At 41.1% G+C, this 18,212-nt stretch overlaps 1 protein-coding gene across 5 annotated transcripts in view; it reads right to left on the reverse strand.

Moving 5' to 3' along the window:
• The window catches only part of LOC115760482 (obscurin), a 236,881-nt gene that overhangs the window by 64,656 nt on the left and 154,013 nt on the right, over positions 1 to 18,212 (reverse strand). The window lies entirely within an intron of this gene.

The following is an 18,212-nucleotide window of genomic DNA, read 5'->3' on the forward strand; positions in this document are numbered from 1 at the left end:
ACCACTATATCATATAGCTGCCAAAGGATCGATATCTTGACCAAACTCGGCATTTATTAGTTTTACTATGCTACTCATATATATGCAAAATGCTATTAAGATCGGACGGACCACTATATCATATAGCTGCCATAGGAACGATCGGTCGAAAATTAAGTTTTTTATGAAAAAACATTGTGTTTATCAAGATATCTTGACCAAACTCGGCATTTATTAGTTTTACTATACTCCTCATATATGTGCAAAATCCTATTAAGATCGGACCATTATATCATATAGCTGCCATAGGAACGATCGGTCGAAAATTAAGTTGCTATATGGAATTTTTTTTGATTTTCAAGATATCTTGACCAAACTCGGCATTTATTAGTTTTACTATACTCCTCATATATATGCAAAATCCTATTAGGATCGGACCACTTTATCATATAGCTGCCATAGGATCGATATCTTGACAAAACTCGGCATTTATTAGTTTTACTAAGCTCCTCATATACATGCAAAATCCTATTAAGATCGGACTACTATATCATATAGATGCCATTGGAACGAGCGGTCGAAAATTAAGTTTTTGTCCGAAAAAACATTTTGTTTATCAAGATATCTTGACCAAGCTCGGCATTTATTAGTTATACTATACTCCTCATATATATGCATAATCCTATTAGGATCGGACCACTATATCATATAGCTGCCATGGGATCGATATCTTGACCAAACTCGGCATTTATTGGTTTTACTTTACTCCTCATATATATGCATAATCCTATTAAGATCGGACCACTATATCATATAGCTGCCATAGGAACGATCTGTCGAAAATTAAGTTTTATGAAAAAACATTTTGTTTATCAAGATATCTTGACCAAACTCGGCATTTATTAGTTTTACTATACTCCTCACATATATGCAAAATCCTATTAGGATCGGACCACTATATCATATAGCTGCCATAGGATCGATATCTTGAACAAACTCGGCATTTATTAGTTGTACTAAGCTCCTCATATACATGCAAAATCCTATTAAGATCGGACTACTATATCATATATCTGCCATATAAACGATCGGTCGAAAATTAAGTTTTTGTCTGAAAAAACATTTTGGTTATCAAGATATCTTGACCAAACTCGGCATTTATTAGTTATACTATACTCCTCATATATATGCATAATCCTATTAAGATCGGACCACTATATCATATAGCTGCCATAGGAACGATCTGTCGAAAATTAAGTTTTATGAAAAAACATTTTGTTTATCAAGATATCTTGACCAAACTCGGCATTTATTAGTTTTACTATACTCCTCACATATATGCAAAATCCTATTAGGATCGGACCACTATATCATATGGCTGCCATAGGATCGATATCTTGAACAAACTCGGCATTTATTAGTTGTACTAAGCTCCTCATATACATGCAAAATCCTATTAAGATCGGACTACTATATCATATATCTGCCATATAAACGATCGGTCGAAAATTAAGTTTTTGTCCGAAAAAACATTTTGTTTATCAAGATATCTTGACCAAGCTCGGCATTTATTAGTTATATTATACTCCTCATATATATGCATAATCCTATTAAGATCGGACCACTATATCATATAGCTGCCATAGGAACGATCTGTCGAAAATTAAGTTTTATGAAAAAACATTTTGTTTATCAAGATATCTTGACCAAACTCGGCATTTATTAGTTTTACTATAATCCTCACATATATGCAAAATCCTATTAGGATCGGACCACTATATCATATAGCTGCCATAGGATCGATATCTTGAACAAACTCGGCATTTATTAGTTGTACTAAGCTCCTCATATACATGCAAAATCCTATTAAGATCGGACTACTATATCATATATCTGCCATATAAACGATCGGTCGAAAATTAAGTTTTTGTCTGAAAAAACATTTTGGTTATCAAGATATCTTGACCAAACTCGGAATTTATTAGTTCTACTATACTCCTCATATATATGCAAAATCCTATTAAGATATATCTGCCATAGGAACGATCAGTCAAAAACTAGGTTTTTGATTAAAAACCTTTTTTGTTTATCAAGATATCTTGACCAAACTCGGCATTAACTCTTTTTCCTGTGCTTCTTAGATACGGCCAAAGCACTATAAGCATCATGAAAAGGTTGGGTCTGCAAGGGTATTAGATCTTCGGCGTGCCGAAGATAGCCTTTCTTTCTCGTTTAAAGGTGAATTTATTTACTTATGTCTGTGGCGGCAACCAACAAAACAGTTTAATTCTCTTCTCAGTTTAATATCTTGCCGTCAACGTAACGGATGTGGAGGACGCGGCACAGTTGTAGTCTATTTTACCTACAGCAAAGAGAATGGGAGGTCCGTCAGCGTAATGGACGATACTTACTTACTTAGTAGCCTAAGGGTGGTAAAAAGTTACCAGTCGAGCAATTCTGACAATAAACTAATTATGGAATCGTCACAGTTGCAGATTATTATAGCAACAACAGTGGGCACTGCGTTGGGTGTTCAAAGGGAATAAAGAATAAAATACATGAGCTCACAAGCCGAAAACAAAAGTTGTCGGTGGCAGATCCTGGGTAAAAGTCCACGACTCTGTGACCCTGGAAGCGGGCGAAACTTGCGACGAGATTCTCGGCGTTGTGGGGTCTCTCCCAGAATTGAATGGCGCTCACGAACACTATGTATCTTGGCGTCAAGCGACAATGGCAGCATGAAAAACAAGGCGACCAAAAAGACATAAGGTATAACAGAAAGCTAGGCAAAAGCCCATACTTTAAAAAAACCAATAGGACAGTCGCAGGAGGCCTTCCTCTTACTACATAAAACCGTTGATCATATAAGCAGCTGTCATAAAACTAGATCATTAAACTAATCATGCAGAAGAATTGTGAAGAGAAAAATGTATTTAAACATAAATTAAAAAAATGATTAATATTCTTAATTTTCGTCAAACCCAATTCACCCGCTGCAGCCGCTGCTCGTCTGGTCCAAGCATAGACGAGACATTAAATGATAAGCGCAAAGTCTTAGACAGCAGATCCAGACCTGCTGCGCTGCGAAAACAGAAAAAGACTTACACCAGTCCAGTTGACATACATGCTCCCAATAAATAGGCTCTCTTGGCACCACCCGATAACGACGATAGCAATTACTATCCGAAGTAGTAGACCTGGATAACCTGACCCTACCAAGATAGGACTATGCGACTCCTAGCCAATGATAAGCCCACATACAGGGCCTTCGTACGGAATCTCGAAGAGCAAAAAATTCAGTTCTATTCATACCAGCTGCGGGAGGAGAAGCCCTACCGCATAGTCATCAAAGGCCTCCACCACTCAACCGAGAGCACATTGACGACCGGCGGAGCCAGGGCCATACCGTTTTCCACGCACACAATCCTAGCAAGAATGTAACCAAGGAGCCCATGAATATTCACTTTATTAAATTGCAGACGGCGGCCAACCACAAGGAGGCTCTTACCATAAAGAAACTGTGCAAGCAGGTTGTCAAGGTGGAGACTGCTCGAAGAAGCCAGGATGTGGTGCAATGCCATAGATGCCGGGAGTACGGGCACATAGCCACATACTGTAGAAAACAAATGCGTTAATTTGGGGCTCATTTACACACGGCCCGACTCAGTTTCGGCAACATGCGCCCACTTACAATTATAAGGGCTGCGAGTGATGCACCGAATATACAAAGCGTGCTGGGGCCCCAAAGCCCGCCAAAATGAAAAATCTCCCGCCGACTCAAGCGAACTGAAGCCGCAGCAATAAAATTCATAGGCATATACCTGTTGACATCCCCCGTACAGTATCCACTGAATAAGTAGAAGGGCTTTCATTCGCCGCTGCCATCAGAAGTGGATTAGCTGCATTCAGCAAATTGAACAACGGCTCCAGTTCTAGTTTTATAAAACATATAACTTAAATATAAATATTTATAATAATATGCATGTATTTGTATACCCTGAACACATTTATAGTGCATAACGAGAAAGAAAGAAAATATTCGGTACGCCGAAGATTTAATACCCTTGTAGATCTAACCTTTCAATAGGGCTTTGCCCGTATCTAAGAAGCACAGTGAAAATAGTTAATGCCGAGTTTGGTCAAGATATCTTGAAAATCAAAAAAAATTCCATATAGCAACTTAATTTTTGACCAGTCGTTGCTACGGCGGCTACATGATATAGTTCTCCGATGTAAATAAGATTTTGCATAAATGGAGAAAGCGTAGCGGCATTTATTAGTTTTACTATACTCCTCAAATATATGCAAAATCCTATTAGGATCGGACCACTATATCATATAGCTGCCATAGGATCGATATCTTGACCAAACTCGGCATTTATTAGTTTTACTATACTGCTAATATATATGCAAAATCCTATTAGGATCGGACCACTATATCATATAGCTGCCAAAGGATCGATATCTTGACCAAACTCGGCATTTATTAGTTTTACTATGCTACTCATATATATGCAAAATGCTATTAAGATCGGACGGACCACTATATCATATAGCTGCCATAGGAACGATCGGTCGAAAATTAAGTTTTTTATGAAAAAACATTGTGTTTATCAAGATATCTTGACCAAACTCGGCATTTATTAGTTTTACTATACTCCTCATATATGTGCAAAATCCTATTAAGATCGGACCACTATATCATATAGCTGCCATAGGAACGATCGGTCGAAAATTAAGTTGCTATATGGAATTTTTTTTGATTTTCAAGATATCTTGACCAAACTCGGCATTTATTAGTTTTACTATACTCCTCATATATATGCAAAATCCTATTAGGATCGGACCACTTTATCATATAGCTGCCATAGGTCGATATCTTGACAAAACTCGGCATTTATTAGTTTTACTAAGCTCCTCATATACATGCAAAATCCTATTAAGATCGGACTACTATATCATATAGATGCCATTGGAACGAGCGGTCGAAAATTAAGTTTTTGTCCGAAAAAACATTTTGTTTATCAAGATATCTTGACCAAGCTCGGCATTTATTAGTTATACTATACTCCTCATATATATGCATAATCCTATTAGGATCGGACCACTATATCATATAGCTGCCATGGGATCGATATCTTGACCAAACTCGGCATTTATTGGTTTTACTTTACTCCTCATATATATGCATAATCCTATTAAGATCGGACCACTATATCATATAGCTGCCATAGGAACGATCTGTCGAAAATTAAGTTTTATGAAAAAACATTTTGTTTATCAAGATATCTTGACCAAACTCGGCATTTATTAGTTTTACTATACTCCTCACATATATGCAAAATCCTATTAGGATCGGACCACTATATCATATAGCTGCCATAGGATCGATATCTTGAACAAACTCGGCATTTATTAGTTGTACTAAGCTCCTCATATACATGCAAAATCCTATTAAGATCGGACTACTATATCATATATCTGCCATATAAACGATCGGTCGAAAATTAAGTTTTTGTCTGAAAAAACATTTTGGTTATCAAGATATCTTGACCAAACTCGGCATTTATTAGTTATACTATACTCCTCATATATATGCATAATCCTATTAAGATCGGACCACTATATCATATAGCTGCCATTGGAACGAGCGGTCGAAAATTAAGTTTTTGTCCGAAAAAACATTTTGTTTATCAAGATATCTTGACCAAGCTCGGCATTTATTAGTTATACTATACTCCTCATATATATGCATAATCCTATTAGGATCGGACCACTATATCATATAGCTGCCATGGGATCGATATCTTGACCAAACTCGGCATTTATTGGTTTTACTTTACTCCTCATATATATGCATAATCCTATTAAGATCGGACTACTATATCATATATCTGCCATATAAACGATCGGTCGAAAATTAAGTTTTTGTCTGAAAAAACATTTTGGTTATCAAGATATCTTGACCAAGCTCGGCATTTATTAGTTATATTATACTCCTCATATATATGCATAATCCTATTAAGATCGGACCACTATATCATATAGCTGCCATAGGAACGATCTGTCGAAAATTAAGTTTTATGAAAAAACATTTTGTTTATCAAGATATCTTGACCAAACTCGGCATTTATTAGTTTTACTATAATCCTCACATATATGCAAAATCCTATTAGGATCGGACCACTATATCATATAGCTGCCATAGGATCGATATCTTGAACAAACTCGGCATTTATTAGTTGTACTAAGCTCCTCATATACATGCAAAATCCTATTAAGATCGGACTACTATATCATATATCTGCCATATAAACGATCGGTCGAAAATTAAGTTTTTGTCTGAAAAAACATTTTGGTTATCAAGATATCTTGACCAAACTCGGAATTTATTAGTTTTACTATACTCCTCATATATATGCAAAATCCTATTAAGATATATCTGCCATAGGAACGATCAGTCAAAAACTAGGTTTTTGATTAAAAACCTTTTTTGTTTATCAAGATATCTTGACCAAACTCGGCATTAACTCTTTTTCCTGTGCTTCTTAGATACGGCCAAAGCACTATAAGCATCATGAAAAGGTTGGGTCTGCAAGGGTATTAGATCTTCGGCGTGCCGAAGATAGCCTTTCTTTCTCGTTTAAAGGTGAATTTATTTACTTATGTCTGTGGCGGCAACCAACAAAACAGTTTAATTCTCTTCTCAGTTTAATATCTTGCCGTCAACGTAACGGATGTGGAGGACGCGGCACAGTTGTAGTCTATTTTACCTACAGCAAAGAGAATGGGAGGTCCGTCAGCGTAATGGACGATACTTACTTACTTAGTAGCCTAAGGGTGGTAAAAAGTTACCAGTCGAGCAATTCTGACAATAAACTAATTATGGAATCGTCACAGTTGCAGATTATTATAGCAACAACAGTGGGCACTGCGTTGGGTGTTCAAAGGGAATAAAGAATAAAATACATGAGCTCACAAGCCGAAAACAAAAGTTGTCGGTGGCAGATCCTGGGTAAAAGTCCACGACTCTGTGACCCTGGAAGCGGGCGAAACTTGCGACGAGATTCTCGGCGTTGTGGGGTCTCTCCCAGAATTGAATGGCGCTCACGAACACTATGTATCTTGGCGTCAAGCGACAATGGCAGCATGAAAAACAAGGCGACCAAAAAGACATAAGGTATAACAGAAAGCTAGGCAAAAGCCCATACTTTAAAAAAACCAATAGGACAGTCGCAGGAGGCCTTCCTCTTACTACATAAAACCGTTGATCATATAAGCAGCTGTCATAAAACTAGATCATTAAACTAATCATGCAGAAGAATTGTGAAGAGAAAAATGTATTTAAACATAAATTAAAAAAATGATTAATATTCTTAATTTTCGTCAAACCCAATTCACCCGCTGCAGCCGCTGCTCGTCTGGTCCAAGCATAGACGAGACATTAAATGATAAGCGCAAAGTCTTAGACAGCAGATCCAGACCTGCTGCGCTGCGAAAACAGAAAAAGACTTACACCAGTCCAGTTGACATACATGCTCCCAATAAATAGGCTCTCTTGGCACCACCCGATAACGACGATAGCAATTACTATCCGAAGTAGTAGACCTGGATAACCTGACCCTACCAAGATAGGACTATGCGACTCCTAGCCAATGATAAGCCCACATACAGGGCCTTCGTACGGAATCTCGAAGAGCAAAAAATTCAGTTCTATTCATACCAGCTGCGGGAGGAGAAGCCCTACCGCATAGTCATCAAAGGCCTCCACCACTCAACCGAGAGCACATTGACGACCGGCGGAGCCAGGGCCATACCGTTTTCCACGCACACAATCCTAGCAAGAATGTAACCAAGGAGCCCATGAATATTCACTTTATTAAATTGCAGACGGCGGCCAACCACAAGGAGGCTCTTACCATAAAGAAACTGTGCAAGCAGGTTGTCAAGGTGGAGACTGCTCGAAGAAGCCAGGATGTGGTGCAATGCCATAGATGCCGGGAGTACGGGCACATAGCCACATACTGTAGAAAACAAATGCGTTAATTTGGGGCTCATTTACACACGGCCCGACTCAGTTTCGGCAACATGCGCCCACTTACAATTATAAGGGCTGCGAGTGATGCACCGAATATACAAAGCGTGCTGGGGCCCCAAAGCCCGCCAAAATGAAAAATCTCCCGCCGACTCAAGCGAACTGAAGCCGCAGCAATAAAATTCATAGGCATATACCTGTTGACATCCCCCGTACAGTATCCACTGAATAAGTAGAAGGGCTTTCATTCGCCGCTGCCATCAGAAGTGGATTAGCTGCATTCAGCAAAGAGAACAACGGCTCCAGTTCTAGCCAGGAAGGATCGGCGCAAGCTAGCTTACATAGCCTGCTGAGAGAACACCAACAACAGAGGCTGACTGCGGAACAACGGCAACAGCAGGCAAATAGGAACGGGGAAGGACTCTCCTCTGCCATCAAGGTCATGAGCCGAGCTATCGAGAGGATGGCGGATCCAAATGAACACACCGTTGAAGGTGCTAATCTGGAATGCCAACGGCATTTCAGGTAAAGTTCTTGAAAGGGAGGCCCTAGTACAAAAAGACGACATCGGAATAATTCTACTGTCAGAAACCAGAACTAGAAAAAAAGCTACCAGCCACCTGGAGGAACATTCTATTCGTCCTCTCCAGAAAAGCTCGATGAGACTACCCGAGCGTTTGGGACTCCGATTCAGATGTCAACACTTATCGGTCCCACCCGCGTGGAGGTCATCAACGTTGTCAAAGTCCTTCCTAGTACTAAAGTTCCAGGCCATGATCGAATATGCCACACCTCCCTGAAAGCACTGCCAATGCGTGAGCTCCCTTTTATAACGTTGAACTTCAACGCCAAATCAAGGACGCAGTTAGGAAACACCCCAGAGTCTCCCGAATACCCACGTGACGATGCAGCCTTATTGAAAAAAACCGCTTTTGACGTTTGTCCACAATAAAGTCTGAGGACTCAAAAAGGATTAGCGAAAAATCACCCAAGCCAACTTTGCTATTACTGAAATGTGACTTATATCTGAAATTTGAAGCACAAAACTTGACACAGCCCGGAAAAAACCCGCTAGATGCTAATCAAATATTAATATAGTATGGGGTTATAATCGGCTCGATACGCGGTTGAAGTAATTGCCTTCATGTCAATTTTTTTTACCCTAAACCCATTTAAATTGGTTAAATGGTATAAGAGCCATGTGCAGTATAAGTATATATATATATATATTGTTATTAAGTATCGATAACCGAGTCGATCTAGCCGTGTCCGTTTGACTGTATTTCAGCCCGTATGAATAATCACGTTTATCTCACAGCCTATAAAAGCTAAAATCAAATAAATGAAAACTGCCATTGGAACCAATTTTAAGGCGGTCGGAACACGGAAGCTATTCGCAACCCACATAACAGCTAACGCAAAGCCCACAAATGGCTTTATACATTTGCAAGCATACAGTCTTTTAAGTGTATTTTGTTTATTTTATAAATAAAATTACAAGTGCATTGGACTTTATGCTGTGCTATGTCTTTGTGTTATCTCGCGCGATTATGAGATCGACACAAGCAGAGGCTATTTAATAACGCTAGTAACCTTGGGAAAGCGAGTGAGTTGCGCGAGCTTCATTTGGTTTTAGTAGAAGAAGGTTCAGGGCAATCGCTTGTCGGGCGAACCTATCTAGATCACTCTTACATATTATAGTTTTTTCAACAGCTGACTAAGGGCGAAGTTTCCTAAAAAATTAAGAATTTCACAGGATTTCCTGTTTACCACTCTAGTTGGGTGAAGACAATTGACTTCTTAACATTTATGGATCTGGACAGCCCGGAGGATTGTGATAAACACTGGGAAAAGAAATGAGAGGAGTTGGATTAAAGTGCTTTCTAATGTGTCGAAAGATGGAATGTGTTTAAAAAACCGATGGAGGATTAGGCTAAAACTATATAGCCTGTATCGCAATCAACAACGATTAGTGGCAATCCTCAGTTATACAGGCAGAAACAGCCGGGCTCATATACATCAACAAAGACTGAGCCTCTTGGGCCTTGACCCCGAACAACAACTTTTTTATCTACATGAATGATCGGATTACCAAACCATAAAGGGAAATATTAAAAAAGACAATACTTTTAAAAATATAAAAGATTCTAACAGTAGTCCTGACTAATCTTGTGTTCGTGAGACTGAATGGAAAAGTAGATGTGACATGCGTAGTTATCTTAGAAAAGCGCATATAAACTACAGATCAATGAAGGTTGTGCTATTATAAAAAGCTTTCGCAAGTAAACCAAATAAAAACAAGTAAGAGGTTCTAGTCGGGAGCTCCCGACTAGGGGATACCCTGAACCCTCTTCTTCCAACATCAAATGCATATATATATTTTATTTTAGAAGCTAAATGTTAAGTTTGGTGACTCTAGCTCTTATTATTTACTAAAATTGTAGTCCGGAGTGCCCAACTGGCAGATACACCAAATCCAACGCTAAGCTAAATTTTATTAACAAACATTCTAGCTTCCTTTTATTCATAGATATAAGAAAACACCCACGAACGACCATTGCTGTACAGATTGTAATTTTAATTATTGAATAGGAAATGCGAAAAGGGGCTTCGGAGGGGATGATTACTTATGAGGTTTAATATAATTTTTGGACGCTCCCGTGTCGATTTAAAATTTCATGTCTGCCCCTGCTACTTTGCGCCATAGGAAGGACCTTTGCCTAAAAAATTGGCAGTATTGATGCTGTACTCGGGCTCGCCTTCGACATCGAATTTAGTGAAGGGCTCGGCGGCAGACTCTTTGTCTGCCTCTTTGGCTTAACCACGGCTGGAAGTGATGTGGTCTGCCCTAAGTCTCCTTGGACTGATCATGCAGCAGACCCTAAGTCTCCTTGGACTGGTCATGCGGCTCGATCTTTTATTGGGACTCGTATTAGGCTTACTCGATACTCTTAGCCCTTTGGTAATAGATTGTCTGTCTGTGGAAAGGGGCATATGCGGCGATGTAGAATGGCAAGTGTAATTCGTAAGTCATTAGTAAAGTTGGCTCGAAAGCACAATGTGCCCCACCAATTGGAAATGGAATCCACGTGATAACCCTGGGTGATTATCCGAGGTTGTCTTAAGCAACCAGCTAATTTGAGCGGCAAATTTACTAATTTGTGTAAGTTTCTTAATTTTATGTGACTAAAAATTTTGTCAAACATAAAACTAACATACTATTAGATTTATATTTTTGAATGAATTATGCAAATCTTTTAGATATAATATAATGTTCTTAAGAGAAAATGTTATCACATTGTAATATCAGTGATATGCTTTTTTATTCAAAAATACATAAAATGTCATGTAAAAAAAAAGCTTGATTTACAATCATTCACTATTTTTAACGAATTATATATATTATAAATATATATAATATATTGTTAATTTAATAAAAGAATGTCATCATTATGACATCTATAATATATCCTTTTTTAATTTGTCATTGCTACAGTCGACTTAAACTAAACGACCAAAACACCGTGCTGGTGTTTTGGTTGTGGATCCTCAATAGGGGAATGTATTGTTCCGTCCAATACGCATTCAATTGGTATCGAAGGGGCATTGTGCATGCGTGGTCCCTGAGAGGCGCTAGCAGAGATTCTGTTTCCGCCCGCTATATTATGTGTCACAAATGTGACATATGGGAATACCGTGGTAGTAAGCCCCCACGGGGACATGCCACGTTAAACAAATGAAGACTTTGTGCCTGTACTTTGATATAGATAAGTCTACATCTATTGGCACAGGCTAGCCGTTGTGACTGGGTGATCGGACTGAAAAAAGCCGGACTTTTCGGTTTATCAAGCTAAGGGAAGTTTTGCTGTTTCTCTTCCTGCTGTTGTTGGATGTTGGCTTGATACTGTCATCGTTTCTTTCGAAAATTCAGTACGCAGCGTGTGAAGAAATTTGCAAAACGCTTTACTGACTAAACGCTAGTTGCCTTGGTCTTCATCCAAAATTTCTATGTCTTTATAGATTTTGACGGGACAACCTACTAATTTGTTGCGAGAAATCGTTTCTGAAACCGGCTTCTCTGAATATAAGTTTCGGGTAAAGCCGTCAATGGCAGAAAGCGCTGCGTAACCGAAATTTTCGAATAACATAGCTAATCACTTTTTATACTCTTGCAGACGGTTTTATAACTTGATCGTGAAATGCGTAACGCATAGAAGGAGACATCTCCGACCCCATAAAGTATATATATTTTTGATCAGTATCAACAGCCGAGTCGATGTAGCCATGTCCGTCTGTCCGACTGTCTGTTGCGAACGACTAACTGTCTATGCGAACTAGTCCCTCAGTTTTAAAGCTATCTTAATGAAACTTTGCAGAGGTTTTTTTTTCTGTTGCATGCAGCCCATATATTAAAGCCAGCTGGATCGGACCACTATATTATATAGATACCAATGGAACGATCGGTCGAAAATTAAGTTGTTGTATGAAAAACATTTTTGTTTATCAAGGTAGCTTGGACAATCTCGGCATTTATGAGTTTTACTAAGCTCCCTATGTAAATGCAAAATCCTATTAAGATCGAACCACTATATATTATAGCTGTCATAGGAACGATCGGTCGAAAATTAAGTTGTTGTATGAAAAACATTTTTGTTTATCAAGATATCTTGACCAAACTTGGCATTTATTTGAACGGGCGTACACGCGGAATAAAATTTAAAATCGAAATTTGAGTGCACGCCCAAACGGCCAAACGCGGCTTTTGCAATCCCGCACGCATCAATTATTGTAACCCAATAACAAACAGGAAAACAAAACTAAAACTGCGCTGCCGTGCTGACATGCACCCAGCCAGTGGCAACGCCAATAGAGCCACCATTGCGGAAAGTGCTGAGAACAGCAACGCAACCACAATGAGTAACAAGGGGTCGTCTCGAACTAACGAGGTGGGCCAACTTTATGCTGAGGCCGCTACGCCGCCCAGCACCTCAATACCTAATAGCCGCGTAGTAACAGCTGCCAATAAATTCTCCGCACTGATGTCTGGAAGAAGTACTTCAGTTTAATGGTCTCCGAAGACGTCGGCAGCAGTCCACTTGCTGGTGCTAGTGTGAATAGAGACCTCGTTGGCACCCTAGTGTATATAATAGATATCCACAAACCCAATTCACCCGTCGCAGCTGCGGCTCATCTGATACAATCACAGGCGAAAAAAAAAAACGATAAGCGCCTCGCGGCGAAAACAGAACAAGACTGACACAAGTCGTCTTCAAATACACTCATCGAATAGATATGCTCTCTTGGCACCACCCGATAACGACGAAGACATGGAGACTAACGAATCTGAGGCCGAGCAGATAAGCTCAGCCCAAGAAGAGAACTAGCCTGCCTCAGCGACTCCTCAGGTTGGGGGTGGCAGCCAGCCCAACGCTGTCGCCCATGCCAGCACCAGCTCCTCCATGCCTGAAGAAAAGGCCAACAGCAAAGCCCCCACTGAAGGAAAGGAGCCACCCCGCAAATGTCATCGACGACATCAACAACGTGTGACTCATACTATCCGAAGTAATGGACGTGGATAACCTGACCATCAAATCCAACCTAGGTCGGAATATATGACTCCCACATACAGGGCCATCATAAAGAAACAGAACAAAAAATTCAGTTCTATTCATACCAGCTGCAGGAGGAGCCCTACCGCATAGTCATCAAAGGCCTCCACCACTCCACACTACCGAGAGCTCATCGACGACCTGCAGAGCCAGGGCTATACCGCTCTCCACGTACACAATCCGAAACAAGGAGCCCATGAATATCCACTTCATTAACTTGAAGCCGGCGGCCAGCAACAAGGAGGCTCTTAACCTCAGGAAGCTGTGCAAGTGCCCAAGGTGGAGACTGCACGAAGAAGCCAAGACGTGGTACAATGCCATAGATGTCAGGAGTACGAGCACATAGCCACATACCGTAGAAAACAAATGCGTTAATTTGGGGCTCATTTACACACGGCCCGACCCAATTTCGGCAACATGCGCCCATCCCCCGTACAGCATCCACTGAACAAGTAGAAGGGCTTTCATTCGCCGCTGCCATCAGAAGTAGATTAGCTGCATTCAGCAAAGAGAACAACGCCTCCAGCGCTAGCCAGCGAGAAGGACCAGCGCAAGCTAGGCTACATAGATTGCTGAACAGCAACAGGAGAGGCTGACTGCGCAGGTACAGCAACAGCAGACATTTGGAAACGGAGAAGGACTTTCCTCTGCCATTAAGGACATGAGCCGATCTATCGAGAGCATAGCAGAAATGCAACAGCAGGTTTTGGGTATGCAACAGCAAATCCAGCAAAATCTTGACCGCGTTGCTATTCAAATGAACACACCACTAAAGGTGTTAATCTGGAATGTTAATGGCACTTCAAGTAAAGTACTAGAGCTGGAGGCCTTTTCCGCAAATGAGCTTTGCTAATCGTGTTTACCAATATTCGACGGTGAAAATTTCCACTGATACTGGAAGCGTGGACTTTGAAGCAGTATATTGCAGGCCAAAAGAGCAGACGTCCAGTTGCCAGGCGGCTGGATAGTGCTGGCAATGAACTGCCCGCGGATATAGCCAACCTTTTTAGGATCAAGAGGCGGTGCAGACGCAGGTTCCAGGCGACTTAGCGTCCGTGGGACAAGGCGGAGTGGCTAAGAGCGGAGCGGCAACTAAAGAATCGCTTTCGCAAACACAAAGACGCATCCTTCTCCAGAAGGTTGGGGAGCATGGACTATACCCGTTCTTCGCCACAATGGAAAATTCTGCCTAACAGACGATGAGTAAGCTGATACCTTCACCAGCCACCCGTAGGAACGGTTAACACCTTTCGATGTGGCCTCCCCCAAAAGAGCTCTATGAGACTACCTGAGCGTTGGTGACATCTGAAACGGAGATGTCACCACCTATTTGTCCCATCCGCGTGGAGGAGGCGATCAACGTCATCAAAGCCCTTCCCAGGGCTTAATCACCACTCCGAAGGCCCTGCCAATGCGCGCGCTCCTTTTTATAACGTTGATCTTCAACGCCATATTAAGGACGCCCTGGCCAGTGGAAGTTAGCGAGGATCCATATAATCCATACGTCGGTCAAGCCGGAATATGACCCTGAGTCATTCCGGCCGATCAGTCTCCTGCCTTCCTTATCGAAGGTCTGGGAAAGACTGATTGTAGCCCGACTTGCAAGTCTTATGGATCAAATGGCCTTTCTTCCTGATCACCAATTTGGATTCAGGGGTGGGCATGGTGCTATTGAACAGGTTCACAGAGTGATTAACCATATTCTTAAGGCTTACGATGACAAAGACTATTGCTATGGAGTCTTTGTAGACGTTAAGCAGGCCTTCGGCTGAATCTGGACTGATGGATTGATCCAAAAAATCAAGATGAGTCTCCCCGCCCCCTGCATTCTACTTCTGCGCTCTTATGTAATGGAGCGAAAGTTCGAAGTAAAGGTCAGGACAGCAATCTCTTCCCTTCCTCTATAATTTTTACACGGCACAAATCCCCACTCCGGATGAGTTTACCACCCCAGGCAAACACTTGGTCACATTTGCCGATGAAGTGGCAGTATTTTACTCCGCCCACTATGAGTACGAATCCACTGATGGGGCCCAGGAATACATCCACTTGCTTGAGAGCTGGGCCGCAGGTGGAACATCAAGCTCAATGCCTCGAAGTGCCAGGCGGTCAACTTCACACTGAGGCGTGGCAAGGCTCCAACAGTCTGGATAGATGGCAGCCTCCTTCACCCTGGCACAACCGCCAAGTATCTTGGAATTGTACTGGATGAGAGGCTTACCTTTCGGACGGCTTATCTTCGCACATCGACGGCCTTTTCAGACAGTGCCTCACCCCAAAAGCCCATTGCCACTCCGCTGCAAACGGACAAATAGACGACGGATTCAACACTCCAAAACTTGGCCTTGCGCCGAATGACCGGCGCTGACTGGTTCGTCAGAAACTCTACCTTGCACAGAGACCACAAAATGGAGACTATAGACAGCCAAGTCGAAGCATTCGCCAACCGATACAACGAACACTTGCAGCGACGCTGCAACCGGGTAGCAAGAGACCTCGCTAGGAGGTGTGCAGTCAGCAGGCTCAAGAGGAGATGCTTTAAGGACGTCCTCCAACCACGACTTAGGAGACACCCCAGAGCTCCCGACTACCTACTTGACAGCCTTATTAAAAGGAGACGCCTTTGACGTTTGTCCACGGTAATGCCTAAGGACTCAACCAGGCTTAGCGAAATATCACCTAAGCCAACAGTGTTGTAATAAAAATGTATGTTATTTTTGGTTTAATACAATAAACATATTTATAAAAAAACGAGAAAGAAAGACTATCTTCAGCACGCCGAAGATCTAATACCCTTGCAGACCCAACCTTTTCATAATGCTAATAGTGCTTTGCCCGCAAATTTTTTCTATTGCTTTTCGCTCCAAACAATTTGTTTGTGTACGAATAATTGTTTTTTGAGTGTTTACTTGCTCTATCTTGTGCACCGTTTTCGTTTGCTCTGCGCTCTCACAACTTGCATACGCATTTAATAATTATGTTGTGCTGTAAGAAACCGTGCACGTTCAAGCAGGCTGATGATTCTGCACTGCCGCAATTTGTTAATTGCTGGCTGTGTGAGAATATAATGCATGCTAAATGTGCAGGTCTCACTGGGCGTGATTGCGACAAGATCGCTGCAATTGCCAAGAAGGGCTGCGGTGGCTTGCGTTGGTCGTGCTCAGAATGCATCGACAAGCAAATTGATTTCTCCAGAATGTATAATTCTGTGAGAAATCAGTTCTTAAAATTGAAAAGTGTGGCTAAGCAGCTCTCGAGTAATTTTGACTCGAGTTTCGAGTTGCTTGGCAACTATGAATTCGAGTCCCCAACCAATCACCGGTTGGAGCCTCAACTTTTGTTGATGTATCTCCAATGTCGTCCCTATCGCCTTCTCCAAGCGACTGTCCAATTACCCCTGTTTCAACCCCTGTAGTAGTCACAGTAGAGCCCGTACCTGATCCCGTCCCAGTTAATCAAACTGCCTCAGCCCCATCAGCTCCTGGCCGCAAAGGTAGACCTGCGCGCAATCTTTCCCAGATTGTTAAAAACAATCATTGTGCCTCTTTAGCTCCTCCAACTCCTGTATTCCCTACAGCCCCATCAGCGCCTATTTTAACGGTAGTTGCCCCTCGTAGGCAAGTTATATTGCTAGCAAATCTTCTGCTAGCGTGTCAATAACCAAATTTAATTTCTCCACCCCTCGTGAAATATCATCATTCAAAATAAATGTTTCAAATGATATGTTCCCAATTATTTGTGATCCCAAATTTTGGCCTCCACACATGATTGTTCACGAGTTCAAGCCTAAAAAGCGTAACCAGCCTGTCACCCTTCCAGTCCCTTCAATACAGGGTACCAGTTCTGCCCCAAAAAACTAGCTTCATCTTCTGACCAAATCTTTATTCATTATCAGAATGTTAGAAGTCTCATTTCAAAACTTAAAAATCTTTTCATGGCCAGCACTTCCTTCAATTCGGATATAATAGCATTTTCAGAAACATGGTTGAACTCAACCATATCTGATTTTGAGATTTTATCAAATAACTTTATTTTGTATAGAAATGATCGGCCGACTCGAGGTGGTCGGGTGTTAATTGCCGTTAAAGCCACTCTCCAGTCTGAACTTTTCTGTTTTAGTACGCCTACTGACGCTGAGATTGTCTCAGTTAAGGTGTCTTTTCCTACACGGAATGTCTATGTAACATGCTCTTATGTCCCACCTTCTTCTGATATTCAAGTTTATATGAAACATATTACTTGTATTAAAGAAGTTTCTTCAGACGTGCGTGATAATGACCTATTTATGGTGTTGGGTGATTTTAATTTGCCCAACATCTCTTGGTCATTATTTACTGCCAAAAATTATCTAGTGCCCTCAGCACAGCACGATTTTATAGACTGCATGCTTGATCTTTCGTTGTTTCAAATCAATTCAATTTCTAATCATTTGATTAGAACACTTGACCTTGTATTTGTTAACGACTACCTTATTTCTAATGTGTCTAGGTCCCCTCCTTTATCTCTTCCTGAGGATGTCTATCATCCTACTTTAGAGATTGCAATGCTTAATTGTAATCCTTTCATTTCGTGCTCATCAGCCAATAAGC

This window comes from Drosophila novamexicana, unplaced genomic scaffold (assembly GCF_003285875.2).
Source record: "Drosophila novamexicana strain 15010-1031.04,08,12 unplaced genomic scaffold, DnovRS2.1 tig00000458-arrow-arrow-pilon, whole genome shotgun sequence".
NCBI classification, from domain to species: Eukaryota; Metazoa; Arthropoda; class Insecta; order Diptera; family Drosophilidae; genus Drosophila; species Drosophila novamexicana.